Consider the following 8,337-nt stretch of genomic DNA (forward strand, 5'->3'; position numbering starts at 1 on the left):
TATAAAAAACTTGTAAAACCTTATAACTTGTAAAAACCTTATAAAATAGCTTGTAAAATCTTATAATATCTTATAAATACCTTGTAAATACATTGTAAAACCTTTTAAAATACATTGTAAAACCTTATAAATACCTTGTAAAAAACCTTTAAAATACCTTGTAAATTTTTGGCGGGAAAAATTTTCCCGCCAAAAATTTAACGCCAAAAAAATTGCGGAATCACTTTTCCCACAAAAAAAATTTTTTGGCGGGAAAATTTTTTGGCGGGAAAAAGTTTGACGGGAAAATTTTACAAGGTATTTTAAAGGTTTTACAAGTTTTTACAAGTGTTTTGGCGGGAAAAATTGCGGGATCACTTTTCCCTCCAAAAAATATTTTGTATTTTGTGGACCTAATTTTGTTATATTTCCTTATATATTTGTGATATCTTTTATTAAAAGAAGGGTAATTTAGTCATTTTGTACATAAAAAGGGGTATTTTTAAAAATGGACAGCTAAAGGGGGCATTTTTGAAAATGGGTATTAAAAAAGGGGCATTTTTGTGAGTCTCCCTTAATAAAAATAGATTAATAAAAATTGACTTAGAAATGTTGTTTTGGAGTTTGTGCAATTGTTATTACGCTAATACCACACGAATTCAACTTCTCATATAATGCATTTTGTTGGCAAAATAAAATAAAATAGACAAATAAGTTTGTAAATATCCATAAACTCTAGAGTCCAAGTCTTGAAATGAAAACAAAAATGAGTATTTCATACCAAGAAAAAAAGAAGGTTTTAGAGTCTTACGTAGATGGAACAAATAACCATGAAATAAATCACTTAAACGCAATATAGTTGACGATTTGGTTTCGGAATAAAAGCTTACAATCCAATAAATCATATCATAGTCAAATTTCAATATAGTTTTTAAGTTCAATAAAATTTTTAAACTAAATAACATCCATATAAAACTAGGAAACATATAGCCATGTCAAAAACAAACAAACAAAAAACGAGAAAGCCTTACTATAGATAAGGTGGTAGACCTAGGTCAACTGGATTTATGAGAGACAACCTTGTAATATAAGTTGGTTTTAGCATATCTTTGGATTCCTCTTGATTTCTTGATTGATGTTACCGCCCACTTAAAAGCAGTTTCTTCAAGGCTGTACAATTCTTCCAAAAATACGTAGCTAGTTAAAGTTTCATTTTACTTGGTGTTGATGGTGTCTTCAGCTGAAGAGAGTCGAGAGAGGATAAGACACATTGAGGCACTGGTGAAAGTTTAATCTCCTTTATAGGCGGTCAAGTTCCTAGTAAAATAAAAACTTTTGAGAACTTTTCTTGGGATATGAATCTCAATGTAAGTACAATTAACATAGGCAAATAAAACACACTAGGATGAGCGAATCTAGATTCATGCAGCAACCAAGAAAGGCTGGTAAAAGTTCCCAAGAAGATTCGACTAACAAAGCATCCAAGCGAGACAAGTTAGAAAATGGAGGCAACGGTTATAGCATGGAATGGATGACTTGTGTATAGAACTAAAGAAAGTAATTGTACCTCTATAGTTCAAACAAATATGGTCATTTTTCAAATGTGGTCCCAATGACAATATCATGAAGCTTAGTTATATCCAATGGTTCATCATACTCGATACCAAACATAACATCAACGTTTACCTCAGTAGAGGAACCACTACTATGTATTATAAAACTTTTAGGTTGGTAATCATTAATACTCATATTCAAAACTCGGAGCATCAATTTCAAAAACCTGATCATCACACTCGAGACGCTGAGATTTTAGTATGATGTTTTTCAGTGATTGAGAACGAACACGTACGACTTTGAGATAATCATTCAGATGTGTAATCATAATTAAATCCTTAATAACCGGACATCTTGATATGAGAGTCTCCAGACTGGAATCACCACCAAACTAAACCCCTTTTAAATACATAGTATTGACACGAGGTAAAGAAACCAATTTTAATTCTGGATGATGAAAGACAACACAATAGAGAGTCAAATCCACCAAAATCGCACAAGAATAAAGCGAGAGAGGCATCCTAACTAAGGCTCTAACGTTTTTTTTAGTCGTTGGAGCCTTAGTTATGATGCCTCTCTCGCTCTATACATGTTCGACTTTGGTGGATTTGACTCTCTAATGTCTTGTCTTTGATCATCAGAATCAAAATCGGTTTCTGTACCTTGTGTCAAAAATATGTATTTAGAGGAGGCCAAGTTTGATGGCGATTTCGTTTTGGAGACTCTCTTATCGAGTTGTCTGGTTCTTGTGGATTTAACTGTGATCACTCATTCGACGATTATCTCAAAGTTTTGCGATTTCGTTCACAACCACTGGAAAGCTTCACACTAGAGTCTCAGCGTCTCGAGTGTGACGATCCCGGTGTTGAATCGATGCTCCGAGTCTTGAGTATTTGAGTATCAGTGATTACCAACCTTAAAGATTTGTAATACTTAGTATTGATCCCTGTACAGAGGTAAACGTTGATGTTGTGTTTGATGTCGAGTATGATGATCCGTTGGAGATAACTAATATCCATAATTTTACCATTAGGATATCCATATTTTACGAAGTGACCATATATGCTCGAACTCTAGAGGTACACATGAATGTTTTATTCATTAACAATAAGGTTATACAAGTTTGTAGATGGCGTTTACTTCCCTTTATTGCTAAGGCTATTCCAAGGTGGAACCGTTGCCTCGAATCGTCTTGGGATGTTTTACCAGCCTTTCGTGGTTGCAGCTTTATAAATTTACATTTGCTTGTCCTGGTGTGTTTCATTTGCCTATGTTTTATGTAATTACATTGAGATTCGTATCCCAAGAAAAAATTTCAAATTTGTTTTATGTTACTAGGAACTTGACCACCTTCCAGAGATAGATCTGATTAAATTTTCATTAGTGCCTCCATGTATTTTATCCTCTGTAGACTTTCTTCAGATGAAGACATCATCGACACCAAGTAAAATAAAAACTAGTAGCGTATTTTTGAAATACAGCCTTGAAGAAAATACTTTTAACCGGGCGGTAAGATCATAAAGAAAATCTAAAGGATTCCAAAGATATGCTAAAACCAACTTACAAGGTTGTCTCTCATAAATCTAGTTCACCTACCAATAAATCTATTTTCTCTTTTTTGTTGACATGGTTATATATTTCCTAGATTTGATATGGATGTTATTTTGTTAAAAAATTTTATTTCTCAAAAACTAAATTGAAATTCGATATTCCCAAATGATGACAAATAAAGAAATAAATAAAACTCACCAATAATTAGCTCACAAGTTTCAAATATTGTTGATGACAAATACCGCGAAAAGCACATTCTTGGAAAGTGTAGTATCCACCTAAGGTACGCAATTTCTTGTGGTAAATTTTAATGGGATGTGTAACGGTTACGGCGAATTTGCGGATAAGAGGAATTGATTGTGACACAGGATATGTCCGATGTGGCGCACCAGAGGAAACGATCAATCACACACTCTTTCAGTACCACCCGGCCCGACAGATTTGGGCGTTTTCACAGTTTCCTACGGTCATGGGGCATTTTCCCACGGACTCTATTTTTACGAATTTGGATCACTTAGTTTAGAGAATACCTTCGGAATTCGATTCATCAGCTTTCTCTTGGATTATTTTGTATATTTGGAAACCACGGAATGAAAAAGTATTTGAAAATATAGACAATGACCCACTAGAGGTATTACGGTTAGCGGAAAAAGATGCACAATTGTGGCAACCAGCTCAAATAGAGATTATTAATGAAAATCAAGGTTCTATGGATTTGGTGACTCGATCTCGAGGGAGGGATGCTTCACTTGAATCGAATTACTCGGGATACCGTTGTTTTCTGGATGGATCATGGAAAGAAAGTGATAAGTTCTCATGTACAGGATGGTTTTGTACATCATCAAGTGGAGAACCGCGCGCCAACCATGGGAGCTGCCAACCTCCGTAGAAGTCTATCTCCTCTACATACAGAAGTCGAGGCCCTTCTTTGGCGATGAAGTATATGATTGGTGCAGATAATCAAGAGGTAGCGTTCTTTACAGACTGTTCAGACCTGGTGAAGATGGTGTCTTCCCCAACCGAATAGCCGGCGTTTTCAGTGTATTTGGAGGAATTTCAGAGCGACAAGGAAAAATTTTCAACTCTCTCTTTATCTTTAATTTCTCGTAGTGCTAATGTAAAAGCGGATAATCTGGCACGAAAAGTTCGTACGGAACTGCTTCATATCACATATGTTAACAACATTCCCCAGGAATGGCTCCTTTGAGCGTTATTTAATTTCGGATGACAAAAGAAAAGTTTCAAATATTGTTTTGGCGGCTTGAAATAGTAAAACAAAATCTTTATTGGTCTATTTACATTTCGGTCACCTAAAATATAATTCGGTTTGTCTTTTAGATCCTAACGCCGTTTCAGAAGGTTATTCGATTTGTTTTTGTCTTTCTTGTTTGCTCTCTTCCTTTTACAACATTCTCAATAAATGATATCCTAAAAAATAAAATGAAAATAAAACATAAACTAGTAGTGTTTTGGTCCTAACAACGCCTCCCAAGATGTTTTGTTGTTCTTTAATGTTTATGTATTTTCATAGACACAAAATTACAAACATCAATTCTCTCGTATTGCTCTGATATTGATAAAAATGCTAGATGATTACAAATGAGGGATCTCACCCCTATTTATACAAAAACACCTCCTTAGTGGACGGTGGAGTATAAAGCGATCTAACGGCCCATATTGAAGATATGACCTTGATTAGCAAGATCCTAATAAATGTGGAGGATTTGTAGGGATATTTCTTTGGTACAAAGTCTTGAGATATATCCTCCAAGTCTTTCCATATCTTGCACAAAACTTTCTAGAAGATTCTAGATAAGATCTAGGCCATAAAATGAAGAAAAAAACCCATGAAAGTGTAGAATGTCCTTGTGGTCCGCCCTGGAGGTATGTTTAAGAGAATAGGCCGTGACATCTTCCCCACCTGATTCGGCGACGTCCTCGTCGTCGTGAATGCCTTGTGTTGGTCTTGGAATTTCCATAACTCCTCTTCGGGTTCCCATGAAGCTTCAGATTCCGGTAGATCCTTCCACTTGATGAGGTAGTGTGTCCGTCGAGGTAGACCACGTTTCCGAACCACCTCCGATGACAACACTTCTTCGATCTCCTTAAAGAAAGAATTAGTCATTATTGGTGGTGCCTGGTTTGACTCTCCTCGACTTTGGTTCTTGGTGTCTTCATGATATGGCTTCAACATATGTCTTCATTATTCATTTTAATAAAAAATTTTTTATATATGATAAAAATGAAATTTTTACCGATTATGAATTTATAATATTAATGAGACCATATATTTACATATGGATTATAATAAAATTATTCTCTTATCAAATTGTGTTTGTTTTTACCCCGTCCCGACTTGGGGCCATAGAATTTCTTTATTTTATAGTGTTTATTAATTTATCAAGTATTAATTTATGGGCATTTGCAAAATTACCCTTTCTCTATTTCCTTTTTCAAACATACCTCTTCTTGTTGTCCATTTTTTAAAATACCCTTTATTATGTTAAATGACTAAATTACCCTTCTTTATTGAGAGAAGGTAAAGAAAAAGTAAAAAAAAAATCCCGCCAAAATTTATTTTTGTCCACCAAAAAGATTTCCAACAAAACTTTCCGCCAAAAAAAATTTCCGACGAAAATTTATAAAACCCTTGTAAAACTTTTTAAAACCCTTCTAAATCTTTTAAGACTTTTGTAAATGTTTTTAAAATTCTTTTAAAATCATTGTAAACCCTTCTAAATCCTATAAAACCTTTGTAAAATCTTTTAAAACCATTTTAAACCTTTAAAACTCTTTAGAAATAATTGTTATCACTTATAACCTCTTTTTAAAATCCTCTTAAAATCCTTTAAAAACCCTTGTAAATCATTTTAAAACCCTTTCAATACACTTGAATTTTTTTTAAAACCCTTTAAAAACTCTTGTAAATCTTTTAAAGCTCTTGTAAACCCCTTAAAACCTTTTAAACCCCTTATAAAATCCTATTAAATCTCTTGTTAATTCTTTAAAACCCTTTTAAAATCCTTTTAAAACACTTATAAATTTTATTGAAACTCTTTCAAAACACTTGTAAATCCTTTTAAAACCCTTTAAAAACCCTTGTAAATCTTTTAAAACCCTTGTAAACTCTTTAATACCTTTTAAAAACCCTTATAAAATCCTTTTAAAACCCTTGTAAATTCTTTAAAATCCTATTAAAAAACTTTTAAAACACTTAAATGTTTTTTAAAACCCTTTCCAAACACTTGTAAATCCTTTTAAAATCCTTTAAAAACCCTTGTAAATATTTTAAAACCCTTATAAACCCTTTAAAACCTTTTAAAAACCCTTACAAAATCCTTTTGACAAACTTGTAAATTCTTTTAAATCCTTTTAAAATTCTTTAAAAAGACTTATAAACCTTTTTAAAACCCTTTCAAAACACTTGTAAATCCTTTAAAAATCCATGTGAATCTTTTAAAACCTTGTAAACTCTTATAAAATCCTTTTAGAACCCTTGTAAATCCATATCTTTTTTAAACAAAATATTTTTTGGCGGAAATATTTTTGTCGGAAATTTTTTTGTCGGAAACTTTTTTGACTCGTGTAACACCACTGATTTCAGAAATATGATGGTGCATGCGAAGAGGTTTAAAAGAATTTATTTGGCCACAAATGTCACCAAAGTGCACTTATCTTTTCGGTTAATTGTCCTGAGAGAATTTCACAGTTAAGAATGCTTGAGCTGGAGCAATTTCAGGATGGGTGACCTTCCGGAAAGTGATTGTTGGAACTGTGTGAGTGAGGACAAAACACAAAAAAAAATCATGTGGTGATTTGTAGGGTGGGTAAACAAGTCTTTAAAGCCTCCCGGATGTAGCGGATCTACCGAGAGAGGACGTGGAGGCCCATTAAGAGAGATCGTGGTCGGGGCGTTACAAGTGGCATCAGAGACGAACCTAGACGAGTGTGGAGTCAAGAGGGCTCACACCGTCAGGGGCGACGGTCTAGGTGCGCAACGAGGACGTTGCGATCTGTTAGTGGGGGTAAATTGTAATACCCCCGATTTCAGGAATATGGTGGTGCATGTAAAGAGGTTTAAAAGAATTGAATTGGCTACCTATGTCACAAAAGTGCACTTATCTTTTCGGTCAACTGTCCTAAGAGAAGTCCATAGTTAAGAGTGCTTGAGCTGGAGCAATTTCAGGATGGGTGACCTTCCAGGAAGTGATTGTCGGACCTGTGTGAGTGAGAACAAAACATAGAAAAAGATCATGTGGTGATTTGTAGGGTCGGTAAACAAGTCTTTAAAGCCTCACGGAGGTATCGGACCGACCGTCGGAAAGTGATGGGCCCACGGGCCGAGAGAGGACGTAGGGCCCATTAAGAGAAATGGCGGCCGGGGCGTTACAGCGAGTAAATTTTGTCAAAATATTTTTGGCGGGAAAATTCTTTTTTTCTAATTTTGTTGTCTTAATTATTTTTCAAATAGGGGTAAAATGGTCATTAAAAATTGAAAGAGGGCATAAATAAAAATGACTAGAAAATGGGGTACTTTTGAAAAGGGTATCAAAGAAAGAGTATTTATAACAAGTTCTCTTAATTTATAGTTAATATTTTCAAAATTTGAATTTGTAGCAATCTCTCTTTACAACTTTTATTATAAATACTCACTCTTATTGTTTAGGGATCTTATTCCATTAGAATTGATGTTAAAAAAAAAGGGAATCAAAGAAAGAGTATTTCTAACAATTTCTCTTAATTTATAGATAATATTTTCAAAATTTGAATTTGTAGCAATCTCTCTTTACAACTTTTATTATAAATACTCACTCTTATTGTTTTTTTTTTGTTAAATACTCACTCTTATTGTTTAGGGATCTTATTCCATTAGAAATGGTGTTAAATTTTCTCTCTCTCTCTCTCTCTCTCTCTCTCTCTCTCTCTCTCTCTCTCTCTCTCTCTATATATATATATATATATATATATATATATATATATATATATATATATATATATATATATATACTTTGTGGTTGAGAAATAAAGAGATTGAGCTTTGTTTTTTAACATACTCCCCTACTGCAAGCTCATCCTCCTTAGTCATGTTGATCAGTGCCTTGTGTAATTTTTTGATTCTCTCTTTCGGCGCGTAAGTTGTTAGAAAGCTTCCTTTTCACATGTTCCTTCCATGTTGCCTGTATGCGGCACACTGCTGATGATCTAAAATATATATATATTTGAGGTCATATGGTTAGTTTAAGGTGGTAAAAA

The 8,337-nt window shown here is 33.9% G+C and overlaps 2 pseudogenes; one reads left to right on the forward strand and one right to left on the reverse strand.

Moving 5' to 3' along the window:
• Positions 1-977: 977 nt before the first annotated feature.
• LOC110224495 lies at positions 978-2,074 on the reverse strand (annotated as a pseudogene).
• Positions 2,075-2,078: 4 nt separating this feature from the next.
• LOC9330687 lies at positions 2,079-3,215 on the forward strand (annotated as a pseudogene).
• The last annotated feature ends 5,122 nt before the right edge of the window (positions 3,216-8,337 follow it).

Source organism: Arabidopsis lyrata (genome assembly GCF_000004255.2).
Source record: "Arabidopsis lyrata subsp. lyrata unplaced genomic scaffold ARALYscaffold_1, whole genome shotgun sequence".
Classification (NCBI taxonomy): Eukaryota; Viridiplantae; Streptophyta; class Magnoliopsida; order Brassicales; family Brassicaceae; genus Arabidopsis; species Arabidopsis lyrata.